The 15,925-nt window shown below is 57.8% G+C and overlaps 1 long non-coding RNA gene across 1 annotated transcript in view; it reads left to right on the plus strand.

Moving 5' to 3' along the window:
• LOC140470056 (uncharacterized) overlaps positions 1–15,349 on the plus strand; it is a 49,888-nt gene extending 34,539 nt beyond the window's left edge. Inside the window, exon 3 of the long non-coding RNA XR_011956322.1 lies at positions 15,085–15,349. This is a non-coding gene — a long non-coding RNA (uncharacterized lncRNA). The remainder of the gene's footprint in view (positions 1–15,084) is intronic.
• The last annotated feature ends 576 nt before the right edge of the window (positions 15,350–15,925 follow it).

Genomic DNA, 15,925 nt, shown 5'->3' on the forward strand with positions numbered 1-15,925 from the left:
CTCTCCCTCACTTCCTCTCTCTCACCCCCTCTCCCTCAACACCTCTCTCTCAAACCCTCTCTCCCCCCTCTCTCTCTCCCCCCCTCTCTCCCTCGTCTCTCTCCTCCTCTCTCTCCAGTTCACTCTCACCTTTCTCTCCCCCCTCTCTGCCCCCTCTCTCCTCCCTCTCTGTGCTGTCTCTCTGCCCCCAATCCCACCCACTAACCCTCCCTCGCCCCCTGTCTCCCCTCCTCTCTCCCCTCCTCTCTCAGCCCCCTCTCTCGCACCTCTCTCTTACACCCCTCTCTCTCGCATCCTCTCTCTGTCACCCTTCCGCTCTCTCTCTTCCTCTTGCGGTCTCTCTCACTCTCTCACCCTCTTCTCACGCTCTCTCTCTCTCTCTCCCTGCCTCTTTCACTCTCTCTTGTCACCCTCTCGCTCTCATCTCATGGTCTGTCTCACTCGCGCTCACTCTCGCTCGTGCTCTCTCTCTCTCTGTCGCTCATGCTCTCTCTGTCTGTCTCACTCTCTCTCTCTCTCAGTCCAACCTACCACTCTCACCTCTTCTCTCTCAGTCTTGCTCTATCTCTCTCTCTCTGTCTGTCGCTCTCTCTCTCTCCCTCTCACTGTCCTCCCCCTCACCTCCTCTCTCTTTCAGCCCATCTTTCTCAACCCTTCTCTCTCCCCTCTCTCTCTAACCCCTCTCTCTCACACCCCCTCTCTCTCTCACCACCCCCTCTCAACCCCTGTCTCTCTCTCTCACATCCATCCCTCTCTCACACCCACTGTCTCTCCCCTCTCTCTCCGTCACCCCTCTCTCTCCCACCCTAATCTCTTTCACATCCCCTCTCTCACACACACTCTCACACATACTCTCACACACCCTCGCTCTCTCAGCCCCTCCCTCTCTCCCACCAACTCTCTGCCTCTTTCTCATCCCCTTTCTCTCCTTCTCGTTCCCTCTCTCATCCCCTCTCTCTATCACCCCTCTCTCTCGCACCCCTTCTCTGTCACTCACTCCCACCTCTCCCTCTCACTACCCTCTCACCCAGCTCTCTCCCCCCCTCTCTCTCCCACACCCCCTCTCTTCCACCGTCTCTCTCTCTCACCCCCCTCTCTCTCACTCCCCTCTCTCTCACCCTCCTTCTCTCTCTCACCCCTTCTCTCTTTCAACCTTCTCTCTCAACCACCCTCTATCACCCCTCCGTCTCTCACCCCTCTCTCTTACACTCTCTCTCTCTTACTCTCTCTCTCGTAGCCCTCTCTTACACCCCCTCTCACTCCCATCTCACTCTCTCTCTCACCACAGTCTCTCTCTCTGTCCCAACCCCTCTGTCTCTCACCCCTTCTCTCTCACCCCCCTCTCACCCCACCCCCCTCTCTCACCCGCTCTCTCTTTGTCACCCCCTCTCTCTCTCACCCCCGCTCTCTCAACTCCTTTCTCTCTCCCACTCTTTCCCTCCCCTCTCTCTCCCCTCTCTCTACCCTCTCTCTTGCCCACCACTCTTTACCCCCTCTCTCCCCCTGTCTCTCACACCCCCTCTCTCACACCCCACTCTCACTCTCTCACCCCACTCTCTCTCTCTCAGCCATCGTCTCTCTCTCTCTCCCACCCCCTCTGTCTCTCACGCATTCTCTCTTACACCCCTTCTCTCACTCACACCCCTGTTTCTCACCCCCCTCTCTCACCCTCTCGCTCTTCGGCTCTCTCATACTCCCTCTCTCCCCCATCTCCTTCACTCTCTCCCCCTCTCCTCCCCATCTCACTCCCCCACTCTCCCCCTCCTTTCCCCCTCTCTCTTCCCTATCTGTCTCCCCCCTCTCTGTGCCGTCTCTCTGCCCCAATCCCGCCCCTCTCCCTCCCGCTCCCTCGCCCCCTCTCTCTCTCGCGCATCCTCTCTCTCTCACTCTTCCACTCGCTCTCTTCCTCGTGCTCTCTCTCTCTCACTCTCTCACCCTCTTCTCACGCTCTCTCTCTCTCCCTGCCTCTCTCCCTTCCTCTTGCCTTCCTCCCTCTCTTATCTCACGCTCTCTCGCTCACTCTCTCTCGCTCGTGCTCGCTCTCTCTCTCTGTTGCTCATGCTCTTTCTGTCTGTCTCTTTCCCTCCATCTCTCTCAGTCCACCCTACCTCTCACACCTCTTCTCTCTCACTCTTGCTCTATATCTCTCTCTGTCTGTCGCTCTCTCTCCGTCTCTCTCTCTCTCTCTTAGTCCTCCCCCTCACCTCCTCTCTGTTTCAACCCATCTTTCTCAACCCCCCCTCTCTCTCATCCTCTCTCCCCCCTCTAATTCAAACCCTTTCTCTCGTCAACTCTCTCTCACCCCTCTCTCTCTCACTCCCTTCTCTCTCACTCCCCTCTCTCTCACCTTCCTTCTCTCTCTCACACCCCTTCTCTCTCTCAACCCCTCTCTCTCACCCCTCTCTCTCTCACCCCCTCTCTCTCACATCCATCTCTCTCTCACCTCCTCTTTCTCTCTCCTTTCTCTCTCCATCACCCCTCTCTCCCCCACCCCAATCTCTTTCACATCACCCTCTCTCTCACACACACTCTTACACATCCTCGCTCTCTCACCCCCTCCCTCTCTCCCACCATCTCTCTGCCTCTTTCTCTTCCCTTCTCTCTCCTTCTCGCTCCCTCTCTCTCACCCCCCTCTCTCAACCCCTCTCTCAACCCCTCTCTCTCATTCCTCGCTCTTTCACCTCTATCTCTCACACTCCATCTCTCTCACTCCCTCGCTCTCTTAGCCCTCTCTCACACCCCTGTCACTCCCATCTCACTCTCTCACCTCTCTCTCTCACCACAGTCTCTCTCTCTCTCAGTCCCACTCCCTCTGTTTCACACCCCTTCTCTCTCATACCCCGCTCACCCCACCCCCCTCTCTCACCCCCTCTCTCTCACCCACTCTCTCTTTCTCATTCACGCTCTCTCTTTCTCACTTACACTCTCTCTGTTTTTCATTCACTCTCTCTTTCTCACCCCCTCTTTCTCACCCCCTCTCTCTCAACTCCTCTCTCTCCCACTCTCTCCCTCCCCTCCCTCTCTTGCACCCCACTCTTTACTCCCTCTCTCCCCCTGTGTCTCACACCCCCACTCTCTCACCCCACTCTCTCTCTCACTTAACCGTCATCTCTCTCTCTCTCCCACCCCCTCTGTCTCACACCCCTTATCTCTCACACCCCTTCTCTCTCCCACACCCCTGTTTCTCACCCCCTTTCTCACAACCCTCTCTCTCAACAAATCTCTCTCACCAACTCTCTCTCACCCCCCTCTCTCCCCCTCTCCCTACCCCTCTCTCCCCTCTCTCTCACCCCCTCTCTCCCCATCTCCTTCACTCTCTTTCACATCCCCGTCTCTCTCACACCCACTGTCTCTCACCCCCTCTCTCTCTCACACCCCCTTCTATCTCACACCCCCTCCCTTCCACCTTCTCACCCTCTCACCCCTCTCTCTCACACCCCACTCTCTCCCACCTCCCTCTCACTCAATCCTCTCTCTCTCGTCCCTCTCTCTCTCTCTCACCCCTCGCTCTCTCACCCCGCTCTCTCACACTCCCTGTCTCTCACTCCCTCTCTCTCTTAGCCCTATCTCACATCCCCTCTAACTCCCATCTCACTCTCTCACCCTCTCTCTCTCACCACAGTTTCTCTCTCTCTGTCCAACCCCCTCTGTCTCTCACCCCCTCTCACCCCACACCCCTCTCTCACCCCCTCTCTCTCACCTGCTCTCTCTTTCTCACTCACACTCTCTCTTTCTCAACACTCTCTCTCTTTTTCTCTCACTCTCTCTCTTTTTCTCTCACTCTCTCTCTTTCACCCCCTCACCCACCCTTCTCTCTCAACACCTCTCTCTCTCCCACTCTCGCTTTTTCACATTCTCTCTCTTTCTCACCCACTCTCTCTCACCCCCTCTCTCTCACCCCCTCTCTCTCCCACACTCTCTCCCTTCTCTCTCTCCCCTCTCTCTACCCCCTCTCTTGACCCCACTCTCTACACCCTCTCTCCCCCTGTTTTTCACACCCTCTTTCTATCACTCCCATCTCACTCTCTCACCCCACTCTCTCTCTCTCTTAGCCGACATCTCCCTCTCTCTCCCACTCCATCTGTCTCACACCCCTTCTCTCTCACACCCCTTCTCTCTCTCACACCCCTGTTTCTCACCTGCTCTTTCTGACTTCCTCTCTCTCACACCCTCTCTCTCAACAACTCTCTCTCACCCCCTCTCTCCCCCTCTCTCTCCCTCTCCCCATCTCCTCCATTCTCTCCTCCTCTTCTCCCCATCTCTCTCCCCCTCTCTCCCCCTCTCTCTCCCCCTCTCTCTCACCCTTCTCTCCCCCTCTCTCTTCCCCATCTCTCTCCCCCCTCTCTGCGCCCTCTCTCTCTGCCCCCAATCCTGCCCCCTCTCACTCCCTCTGCCCCCTCTCCCGCTCTCTCCCCTCCTCTCTCCCCTCCTTTCTCGGCCCCCTCTCTCACACCACTCTCTCAACCCCTCACTCTCTCTCACCCCCTTCTCTCTCTCTCAACCCCTCCCACTCGACCCCACTCTCTCTCACCCCTCTCTCTCTCACCCCCCACCCTCTCGCTCAACCCCCCTCACTCTCTCATCCCCTCACTCTCTCACCCCCTCACCAATCCCTTTCTCTCCCTTCCCCTCTCTCTCTCACCCCTCTCTTTCTCTCTCAACCCCCCTCTCTCTCATCACTCTCTCTCACACTCTCTCTCACCCCTCTCTTTCTCTCTCAACCCCTCTCTGTCAAGCCTCTCTCTCTCACACCCCTCTCTCTCACCACCTGCTCTCACAACCCCCCTCAATCTCTCATCCCCTCACTCTCTCACCCCCTCAGTCTCTTCCCTTCTCTCTCAACCCCTCGCTCTCTCTCACATCCATCTCTCTCTCTCACCCTCCCTCTCTCTCCCCCTCTCTCTCCCCCACCTCCTCGCTGTCACTCACTCCCACCTCTCCCTCTCACCGACCTCTCACCCAGCTCTCTCTCTCTCATTCCCTCTCTCCCACCACCCCTCTCTTCCACCCTGTCACTCTCTCACCCCTTCTTCTCTCTCACCGCTCTCTCCCACCCCTCTCTCTCAACCTTCTCTCTCTCTCATCTCTCTCTCTCTCACCCCCACCCTCCCTCTCTCTCAACCCACCTCTCTCTCTCACCCCCTCTCTCTCTCAACCTCTCTCTCACCCTTCACTCTCACACCCCTCTCTCTCACACTCCCTCTCTCTCACTGCCTCTCTCTCTTTCACCACCCCTTCTCTCAAACCCCCTCACTCTCTCAGCCCCTCACTCTCTCACACCCTCAGTCTCTCACGCCCTCACTCTCACCCCTCTCTCTCATCGCCTCTCACACCCTTTCTCTCTTACCCCGCGCTCTCTCTCTCTAACTCCTCCCCCTCTCACCCCTCTCGCTCACCCCTCTCGCTCACCCCACTCTCTCTCACACCCTCTCCTTCTCACTCCACTCTCCCTATTCCCCCTCCCCACTTTCACTCTCTCCATCACCCATTATCTCTCATCCCCGTCTCACCCCCACCCCCCCTCTCTCTCAAACTCCTCTCTCTCACCAGCTCTCTCTTTCTCACTCACGCTCTTTCTGTCTCACTTACACTCTCTCTGTTTCACTCACTCTCCCTCTTTCTCACCCCTCTCTCTCTCTTACCTTCTCTTTCTCTCTCTCTCACCCTCTCTGTCTCCCATGTCACTCTCTCACCACACTGTCTCTCTCTCTCTCTCTCTCTCTCTGTCCCACCCCCTCTGTCTCTCACCCCTTCTCTCTCACACCCCTCTCACCCCCAACCCCTCTCTCACCCTCCTCTCTCTCACCCACGCTCTCTTTCTCACTCACTCTCTCTCTTTCTCACCCTCGCTCTCTCACGCCTATCTCTCTCCTCCCCTCTCTCTCTCCCACTCTCTCCCTGTCGCTCCCCCACTCTCTCCCCAAACTCTCACTCCCTCTCTACACCCTTTCTCTCCCCTCTCTCTCCCCTTCCCTCTCCCCGTCTCTCTCTCCCCCTCTCTTTCACCCCTCTCTCCCCTTCTCTCTCCCCCTTCTCCTCCCCTCTCTCTCCCCACTCTATTTCCTTGTCTCTCCCACCCTCTCCCCAAAATCTCACTCCCGCTCTACACCCGTTCTCTCCCCTCTCTCTCACCCTCTCTCTCTCCCTCTCTCCCCCACTCTCTCTACCCTCTCTCTCCCTCTTTCTTTCCCCTCTCTCTCCCCTCTCTCCCCCCTCTCTCTCCCCCACTCTCTCTGCCCTCTCTCTCTGCCATCTCGCTTGCCCCCTTCCCGCTCCCTCCCCCTCTCCATCCCCCTCTTGCCTCCCGCTCCCCCCCCCCCCCCCCACCGCCCCTCTTTCTCTCTCACTTTGTCTCTTTGTCTCCCGGACTCTCTTGCTCTCTCAGCTCTCCCTCCCTTTCTTGCTGCCTCTGTCTGTGTCTTTTGCCCCTCTCTCCCTCTCTCTCATCCCTCTATCTCTCTCTCGCCCCCTCTATCTCTCTCACACCGTCTGTCTCTCTGTCTCTCTCAGCTCTCCTTCCCTTTCTCACTGCCTCTGTCTCGCTCTTGTGCCCTCTCTCTCTCTCATCCCTCTGTCCCTCGCTCGCATCCTCTCTCTCTTGTTCTTCCTCTCTCTCTCTCCCGCTCTATCTCTATCCCTCTCTTTGCCCCCTCTCTCTCTCTCACTCTTCCTCTCGCTCTCTTCATCTCGCTCGCGCTTTCTCACCCTCTCACCCTCCCTTACGCTCTCACGGTCTCTCTCTCCCTCCTTCTCTCCCTCTCTCTTGCCTCCCTCTCTGTCTCATCTCACTCTCTCTCTTGCTCGCTCTCTCTCACTCGTGCTCTCTCTCTATTGCTTGTGCTCTGTCTGTCTGTCTGTGTCTCTGTCTCCCTCTCTCTGCCCTCCCTCCCTCTTTCAACTCTTCTCTCTCACTCTTGCTCTTTCTCTCTCTCTCTCTCTCTCTGTCTGTTGCTCTCTCTCTCCGTCTCTCTCTCTCTCTCTCTCTCTCTCAGTCCTCCCCCCCACCAGCTCCTCTCTCTCTTGCACCCCTCTCTCTCATTACTCTGTCTCTCGCTTGTCCCCATCTCTCTCTCTCTGTCCTCCTCTCTCTCGCTCTCCCCGTCTCTCTTTCACTCGCTTGGTCTCCCTCGCTCGCTTGTGCTCTCTCTCTATCCCTCTCTCTATTCCCCCTCGCAGTTTCTGTCCCTCTCTCTCCCCCTCTCTCCTCTTTCACTCTCTCTCTCACTCCTCTCTCTCCCCTTTCTCTCTCTGTCGCACCTCTCTCGCCCCTCTGTTGTCCCTCTCTTGCTCTCTCTCACTCATTCTCTCCCTCTCTCCCTCACCCTCTCTTCCATATACACTCTCCCTCTCTCCCACCCTTGCTTTGTCCTTTCTCTTGCTCTCTCACTCTCACCTCTCTCCCTCTCTGTCTCGTTTTCTCTCTCTCTCTTTTTCACTCTTTCTTACCCTTGTCTCACCCCACTCTCAGTCACTCTCTCCCTCTCTCTCTCTATCCCTCCCTCTATCACCCGCCTCTCTCTCCTCTCTCAATCTGTCTCGCTCTTGTCTTTCTCCCATCAGTTTCGCTCTCTCTCTCGCCCCTCTCTCTTGCTTCTCTCTCTTGCCTCTCTCTTTCTCTCTCGCCACCTCTCTCCCCCGTTCGCTCTTGCCTCATCGCTCTCGCACCCTCTCTTCATCTCTCACCCCTCTGTCTCGGTCTGTCTTTGTCTCTCTCGGCCTTCCCTCCGTCTCTTGCGACCTCTCTCTCTTTCGCCCCTCTCTCAACTCTCTACCTCTCACTTGGACCGTCTCTCTATCTTGCTCTCCCTTCTCTCACTCTCTCTCTCTCTCACAGCCTCTCTCTCTCACTCTCCCACCTCTCTTTCTCTGCAGTCCTCTCTCTCTCTCTCTCTCTCTATCCCGCCCCTTCTCTCTCTCTCTCTCTCTCTCTCTCAACCACCTCTCTTGCTCGCTCACTGTCTCTCTTTCTCTCTCTCTGTCAGACACTCTCTCTCGTATCTGTCCCCTCTCTCCCTCTCTCTATCCCCCTCCCTCTCTCTCTCTACTCCCCTCTCTCTGTCTCTCTCTACACCCCCCTCTCTCCCACCCCACCTCTCTCTGTCTCTCTGTCTCTTGTCTCTGTCACTCAATTATCCCCTCCCTCTCTCTCAGTCTTCCCCCTTGCTCCCCCATCTCTCTCGTAAACTCTCTCCCTCATTCGATCTCTCATACCCTCTCAATCACGCTCTTGCACCCTTTTCTCTCTCATCTCTCTCCCTGTCGCCTTCTCTCGCCCTCCCCTCTCTCTCTCCCTGTCGCTCTCTCTTGCCCTCCCCTCTGTCTCGCACTCCCATCTCTCTCTCGCCCTCCCCTCTCTCTCACCCCCTCTCTCGTTCACCCCTCTGTCTCGCCCTCCCCTCTCTCATCCTCCGCGCTCTCACACTCCGCTCTCTCGCACTCCGCACTCTCAATCTCCCCTCTCTCTTTCACCCTCCCCTCTCGCTCACCCTCCCCTCTCTCTTTCACCCTCCCCTCTCTCTCGCCCTCCCCTCTCTCTCTCGCCCTCCCCTCTCTCTCGCCTTCCCCTCTCTCTCGCCCTCCAATCTCTCTCCCTCCCCTGTCACTCTCCCTCCACTCTCATTCTACCTCCCCTCTCTCTCCCTGCCCTCTTTCGCCCTCCCCTCTCTATTCGCTCCCATCTCTCTCGCCCGCCCCTCTCTCGCCCTCCCTTCTGACTCTCCATCCCCCTCTCTAACCCTCCCCCTCTCTCTCGCCCTCCAATCTCTCTCCCTCCCCTGTCACTCTCCCTCCACTCTCATTCTACCTCCCCTCTCTCTCCCTGCCCTCTTTCGCCCTCCCCTCTCTATTCACTCCCATCTCTCTCGCCCGCCCCTCTCTCGCCCTCCCTTCTCACTCTCCATCCCCCTCTCTAACCCTCCCCCTCTCTCTCCCTCCCTCTCTCTCACCCTCCCATCTCTCGCCCTCCCCTCTCCCACCCTCCCCTCTCTCTCACCCTCCCCTCGCTCTGGCCCTCCCCTCTCACTCTCCCTCCCCTCTCACTCTCCCTCCCCTCTCACTCTCCCTCCTCTCTCTCTCCCTCCCGTCTCCCTCCCTCCCTTCTCTCATTCTCCCCTCTCACTATCCCTCCCGTGTCACTCGCCCTCCCCCCTCACTCACCCTCCCTCTCTCTCACCCTCCCCTCTCTTTCAACCGCCTCTCTCGCTCACCTCTCTCTCTCTCGCCCTCCCCTCTCTCGCCCTCCCCTCTCTCACCCTCCCCTCGCTCTGGCCCTCCCCTCTCACTCTCCCTTCCCTCTCACTCTACCTCCTCTCTCTCTCCCTCCCGTCTCCCTCCCTCCCTTCTCTCACTCTCCCCTCTCACTATCCCTCCCGTGTCACTCGCCCTCCCCTCTCATTCTCCCTCCCCTCTCACTCTCCCTCCCATCGCTCTTGCCCTCCCCTCTCTCTCGCCCTCCCCTCTCTCACCCTCCCCTCACTCTTCCTCCCCTCTCTCTCCCTCCCGTCTCCATCCCTCCCCTCTCTCCCTCCCCTCTCACTCTCCCTACCCTCTCTCTCACCCTCCCCTCTCTTTCAACCCCCTCTCTCGCTCACCTCTCTCTCTCTCGCCCTCCCTTCTCTCCCCCTCCCATCTCTTGCCCTTCCCTCTCTCACCCTCCCCTCTCTCACCCTCCCCTCTCTCTGCCTCCACTCTCATTCTCCTTCCCCACTCACTCTCCCTCCCCTCTCTCTCGCCCTCCCCTCCACTCACTCTCCCTCCCCTCTCACTCTCCTTCCCCTCTCACTGTCCCTCCCCCTTACTCTCCCTCCCCTTGCTCTCGCCCTCCCCTCTCACTCTCCCTCCCCTCTCACTCTCCCTCCCCCTTACTCTCCCTCCCCTTACTCTCTCTCCCTCCCCTCTCACTCTCCTTCCCCTCTCAGTGTCCCTCCCCTCTCTCGCCCTCCCCTCTCTCTCGCCCTCCCCTCTCTCTCGCCCTCCCCTCTCACTCTTCCTCCCCTCTCACTCTCCTTCCCCTCACACTCTCCATCCCCTCTCTCTCGCGCTTCCCACTCTCTCTCCCTCCCCTCTTTCACCCTCCCCTCTCACTCCCTCCCCTCGCTCTGGCCCTCCCCTCCCCCACTCACTCTCCCTCCTCTCTCTCACCCTCCCTCCTCACTCTCCTTCCCGTCTCACTCTCCCTCCCCTCGCCCTTGCCCTCCCATCTCAATCTCCCTCCCTTCTCTCTCCTTCCCCTCTCACTCTCCATCCCTCTCTCTCACCCTCTCATTTCTCACCCTCCCCTCACTCCTCCTCCCCTCTCTCTCCCTCCCTACCGTCTCCATCCCTCCCCTCTCTCCCTCCCCTCTCTCTCCCTCCCCTCTCTCTCCCTCCCCTCTCACTCTCCCTCCCCTCTCACTCTCCCTCCCCTCTCACTCTTCTTCCCCTCTCACTCTCCCTCCCCTCTCTCTCCCTCCCCTCTCTCTCTCCCTCCCCTCTCTCTCTCCCTCCCCTCTCACTCTCCTTCCCCTCTCACTCTCCCTCTCCTCTCTCTCCTTCGCCTCTCTCTCTCCCTCCCTACCGTCTCCATCCCTCCCCTCTCTCCCTCCCCTCTCTCTCTCCCCTCTCTCTCTCCCTCCATCTCTCTCTCCCTCCCCTCTCTCTCTCCCTCCCCTCTCACTCTCCTTCCCCTCTCACTCTCCCTCTCCTCTCTCTCCTTCCCCTCTCTCTCCCTCCCCTCTCTCTCCCTCCCCTCTCTCGCCCTCCCCACTCTCACCATCCGCTCTACCACCCTCCCCTCTCTGGCCCTCACCTCTCTCCCTCCCCTCTCACTCTCCCTCCAATCTCTCTCACCCTCCCCTCCATTCTCTCGCTCTCCCCTCTCACTCTCCCTCCCCTCTCTCACCCTCCTCTCACTCTCCCCCCTCTCGTTCCCGTCTCCATCCCACCCCCTCTCTCCCCTCTCACTCTCGCTCTCCACTCTCTACCTCCCTCCTCCCTCCCTCCTGTCTCTCACCCTCTCCTCTCACTCTCCCTCCCTCTCTCCCTCCCCTCTCACTCTCCCTCCACTCTCTCTCCCTCGCCTCTCTCGCCCTCCCAACTCTTGCCATCTGCTCTATCGCCCTCCCCTCTCTCCCTCCCCTCTCACTCTCCCTCCCCCTCACTCACCCTCCCCCTCACTGTCCTTCCCCTTTCTCTCGCCCTCTCCTCACCTCTCTTGCCCTCCCCCGACCTCCCCCCTCGCTCTCCCCCTCTCTCTATCGCCTCTCCCTCAGGCTCCCCTCTCACTCTCCCTCCCCTCTTACTTACCCTCCCCTCTCATTCTCCCTCCCCTCTCTCACCCTCCCCCCTCGCTCTCCCCCTCTCTCTCTATCCCCTCTCCCTCACGCTCCCCTCTCACTCTCCCTCCCCTCTTACTCACTCTCCCCTCTCACTCTCCCTCCCCTCTCACTCTCCCTCCCCTCTCACTCTCCCTCCCCCTCACTCACCCTCCCCCTCACTGTCCTTCCCCTTTCTCTCGCCCTCTCCTCCCCTCTCTCGCCCTTCCCCGACCTCCCCCCTCGCTCTCCCCCTCTCTCTCTATCGCCTCTCCCTCACGCTCCCCTCTCACTCTCCCTCCCCTCTTACTCACCCTCCCCTCTCATTCTCCCTCCCCTCTCTCACCCTCCCCCCTCGCTCTCCCCCTCTCTCTCTATCCCCTCTCCCTCACGCTCCTCTCTCACTCTCCCTCCCCTCTTACTCACCCTCCCCTCTCACTCTCCCTCCCCTCTCACTCTCCCTCCCCTCTCACTCTCCCTCCCCCTCACTCACCCTCCCCCTCACTGTTCTTCCCCTTTCTCTCACCCTCTCCTCACCTCTCTCGCCCTTCCCCGAACTCCCCCCTCGCTCTCCCCCTCTCTCTCTATCGCCTCTCCCTCACGCTCCCCTCTCACTCTCCCTCCCCTCTCACTCTCCCTCCCCTCTCACTCTCCCTCCCCTCTCTCTCCCTCCCCCTCACTCTCCTTCCCCTCTCTCTCGCCCTCCCCTCCCCCCTCTCGCCCTCCCCCTCTCTCGTCCTCCCCTCTCACTCTCTCTCCCCTCTCACACTCCCTTCCCTCTTACTCACCCTCCCCTCTCTTTCTCCATCCCCTCTCACTCTCCCTACCCTGTCACTCTCCCTCCACTCTCTCCCACTCCCCTCTCTCTCCATCCCCTCTCTCGCCCTCCCCTCTTACTCTCCCTCCCCTCTTACTCTCCCTCCCCCTCCCCCTCCCTCTCCTCTCACTCTCTCTCCCCTCTCTTTCTCGCTCTTCTCTCACTCTCCCTCCCCTTTCTCACCCTCCCCTCTCACTCTCCCTCCCCTCTCACTCTCCCTTCCCTTACTCTCCCTTCCCTCTTACTCTCCCTCCCCTCTCACTCTCCCTCCCCTCTCTCTCACCCTCCGCTCTCTTTCTCCCTCCCCCTCTCTCGCCCTCCCCCTCTCACCCTCACCCCTGCCTTCCCCTCTATCTCGCCCTCCCCTCTCTCTTTCGCCTCCCCTCACTCTCGTCTTCCCCTCCACTCTCTCTCCCTCCTTTCTCTCTCCCTCTCCTCTCTCCTGCCCTCCCCTCTCACTCTCTCTCCCCTCTCACTCTTCCTCCCCTCTCACCCACTCCCCTCTCTCTCCCTCCCCTCTTTCGCCCTCCCCTCTCACTCTCCATCCCCTCTCACTCTCCCTCCCCTTAATCTCCCTCCCCTCTCACTTTCCCTCCCCTCTCCCTGTCCCTCCCATCTCTCTCCATCCCCTCTCTCGCCCTCCCCTCTTACTCTCCCTCCCATCTTACTCTCCATCCCCCTCTCTCTCCCGCCCCCTCTCTCACCCTCCACTCCCTCGGCCTCCCCTCTCTCTCTCCCACCCTCTCTCTCTCCCCCATCCTCTCCCTCCCCTGTCTCTCTCCCCAGCCCTCTCTCTGCCCATCTCACTCTCTCACCCCGTCTTCTCCCTTCTCTCTACCCCCTCTCTCTATGCCCCTCCCTCTATGCCCCTTTCTATACCCCACTCTCTCCTCACCCTCTCTCTAACCCCCTCTCTCTACCCTCTTCTCTCTACCCCCACTCCTCTCTCACGCCCTCCTGTCCCCTCCACTCTCCCCCTCCTCTCTCCTTCCTCCTCTCTTTCTTCCTCTCTGTCCCCCCTCTCTCTCCCCTCCTCTTTCTTCCCTCCTCTCTCTCCCACTCTCTCTCCCCTCTCGCTCATTTCCCTCTCCCTTTATCTGCTCTCTCTTCCCTCTCTCTCTCCGCGCTCTCTCCCCTTTCTCTCTCCCCTCTCTCTCCTTCCCCTCTTTCTCTCCCCCACTTTCTCTCTCCGCACTCTCTCTACCCACTCTCTCTGGCCACTCTCTCTCCCCTGCTCTCTCTCCCCTCTCTCCCCCTCTCTTCCACCCTTTTCCCCTCTCTCTCACCCTCACTCTCTCGCCCCTCTCTCTCGCCCCTCTTTATTATCTCTTCCCCTGTCTCTCTCTCTCTCTCTCTCTCTCCCCTTCTCACCCTATTTCTCTCTTGCTCTCTCTCTCCCTGTTCCTTCACTCTCTCTCCACCTTCTCTTACTCTCGATCCCCTGAATTCCGTTTCTCTCTCTCTCTCCCCACCTCCCATCGTTTCTCTTTGACTGAATCTCTCTCCCACCCTTCCTCTAGATCTGACATAGTCCGATCTCCCTGGTCCTTCCCTCTTACTCTGACCCAGAGATTGGGGGTGGTGTTGAGGTTGCGTGTGGGGGGTGGGGGTGAGACGATAGAGAGATGCGGGATGTAGGAGTTCGGGGAAAATGGGGGTAGAGACGGAATTGCAGGAGGGAGACAGAGACGGCAGGAGAGAGAGAGAGTGAGGGTGAGGGGGAGAGAGAAGAATGGAGGCAGGTGGAGAAATTCATGTTGGGGGTGTGAGAGAGAGGGGAGAGTGAGGCAGAAAGAATAGTGGAGGCAGGTGGAGAAACCGGGGTTGGGGGGGATGTCTGAGAGGGGACCAGGGAGAGTGAAAGGGAGAGGTGGTGAGAAAGAGACAGTGTGCAGAAAGAGATGGAGAGAATTGAGGAGGAAAAGTGGGGGTGAGGAAATGGGGAGGCCAGGTTGGAGTGGGGGGGGACAGAGGGAGTTAAACCCAGCTCCTGAGCTCAGGGCGCGGTGCCCTCCCCTTCCCTGAGGACCAGGACTTGGGGCTGAGTCTGTCTCTCTCCAGCTCAGCTTCTCCAACACAAAGACACACAACAACATCGGTCACTCTGCTGCTCGGCACGATTTAATCAACATTGTTATTGGTTACAAATGGAAGTGATGGATACAGTCAGTGGGATGGTGCCTTTTCTCACTGGCCCCTGAGTTGTGAGAAACATTGAATTGTTTCCCTGTAACCCCCCTGTGGGATAAGGATGGACAAACCAGCGCTACCCTCAGTCTGTTACCATAGCGACAGGCTGCACCATCGCTGAAACACTGAACTGAAATGAGAAAATCCCGGATGGATTGATTAATGAGGGAATTTGATGGATGGATGGATTTGGGTGAAGGGATATTTCAGCACATTCTTCAGCTGCTGCCTGAACTTAGTCTGGGTCACGGCATAAATCGCGGTGTTTGTGCAGCAACTGAGGAGCTGCAGCATGAAGCCCAATTCCCGCACAAAGGGATGGAGATACACAGGGGTATACACAATCATCCACATCCGTCTCCATATAGAATACAGCATGAACGTTGACCATAACAGGATGAAATTGGCCGAGATCACAAACAGTAAAATGATGGATTTTTTTCGGTTTCTCATTTCAGTGTCAGACTGAGCGTCCCCATTGGTGTGAGCGCGGAGTCTCCTGCGGGCTCTGCTGGTCACTAAAATGTGTCTGACGGTGAGAACATTGAGCAGCAGAATCAGGAGAAATGGGACACACGGGGTTAGAATGTGGTGGAGGAACTCGATTGTGACCCAGACACTGGAGAATCGAACAGCGAGTGTTACATCACAAAACCAGGGGACGTTCATCAGCTGATACCGAGCCGTGAGAATAAAATACCAGGAAATGTTCTTTAAACAGCTCAGCACAGTCACTGCTCCCAGAACCACAGCCGCCGTTTTCTCACTGCAATATTTACTTTTCAGCTTCTGGCAACAAATGGCCACAAACCGATCAAAGGTGAAAGTGACGGTGAACCAGACAGAGCAGTCAGTGGCTGCATAAAGCAGGACGGCGTGGATATTACACACGGGGACGGAGTCCATCAGGAAATAAAACTGTTCCCGATAAGCAATGGGAATGTGTCTCAGGATCAGGTCGAGGATAATGACCAGGAGATCCGCCGCTGACATGGCCCCCAGGTAACGTCTGACACATGGAGACAATCCACAATCTTTATAAAGCAGGACGTAGATGGTCACTACGTTAACTGTGAGGAAGGAAAACAAACCCATTATCCATCAGCCTGGAGGCAAAGGGACCCGTTTGATCGGGGACCCAGTGAGATTTTCAAATGTGTCCCTGTATTCAGGGATTTATTAAAATAATTGGAGCTGGAATAACGAATGGGAAGGTCGGAATTACTGACAAAAATGTGACATAAACCACAAGAAACCCTCCCTCCCCAAACACACAGAGACACATCCATAAGGACAGATGGTTTCCAGAACATTCCCACACACTCGATCTCTCGAGAACAGACACAGGTCACTCCTTCCCAGTTCCTAATGCGGAGGGTGGGAACGTTGCTGTCCTGAAGGATTCTCTCCCAGTTTCCTGAAGACAAACGGAGTTTGGGAATTCCTGTATTTTGGTCTAAATTGTGGTCGATCCTGTGTCGTGGAGAAATGTAAACGCAGGGAAAACGTATTCACCCCTTTACATGCCCGAGGGGCCTTCGGAACAGTGTCTCCTTCTCCCTGGAATGGGATCTCTTCCCTCGGGATCTTATCGTTTGTTCAATTCACTGACGTCCGGCCGTTCACA

The sequence above is a fragment of the Chiloscyllium punctatum genome, chromosome 50, assembly GCF_047496795.1.
Source record: "Chiloscyllium punctatum isolate Juve2018m chromosome 50, sChiPun1.3, whole genome shotgun sequence".
Classification (NCBI taxonomy): domain Eukaryota; kingdom Metazoa; phylum Chordata; class Chondrichthyes; order Orectolobiformes; family Hemiscylliidae; genus Chiloscyllium; species Chiloscyllium punctatum.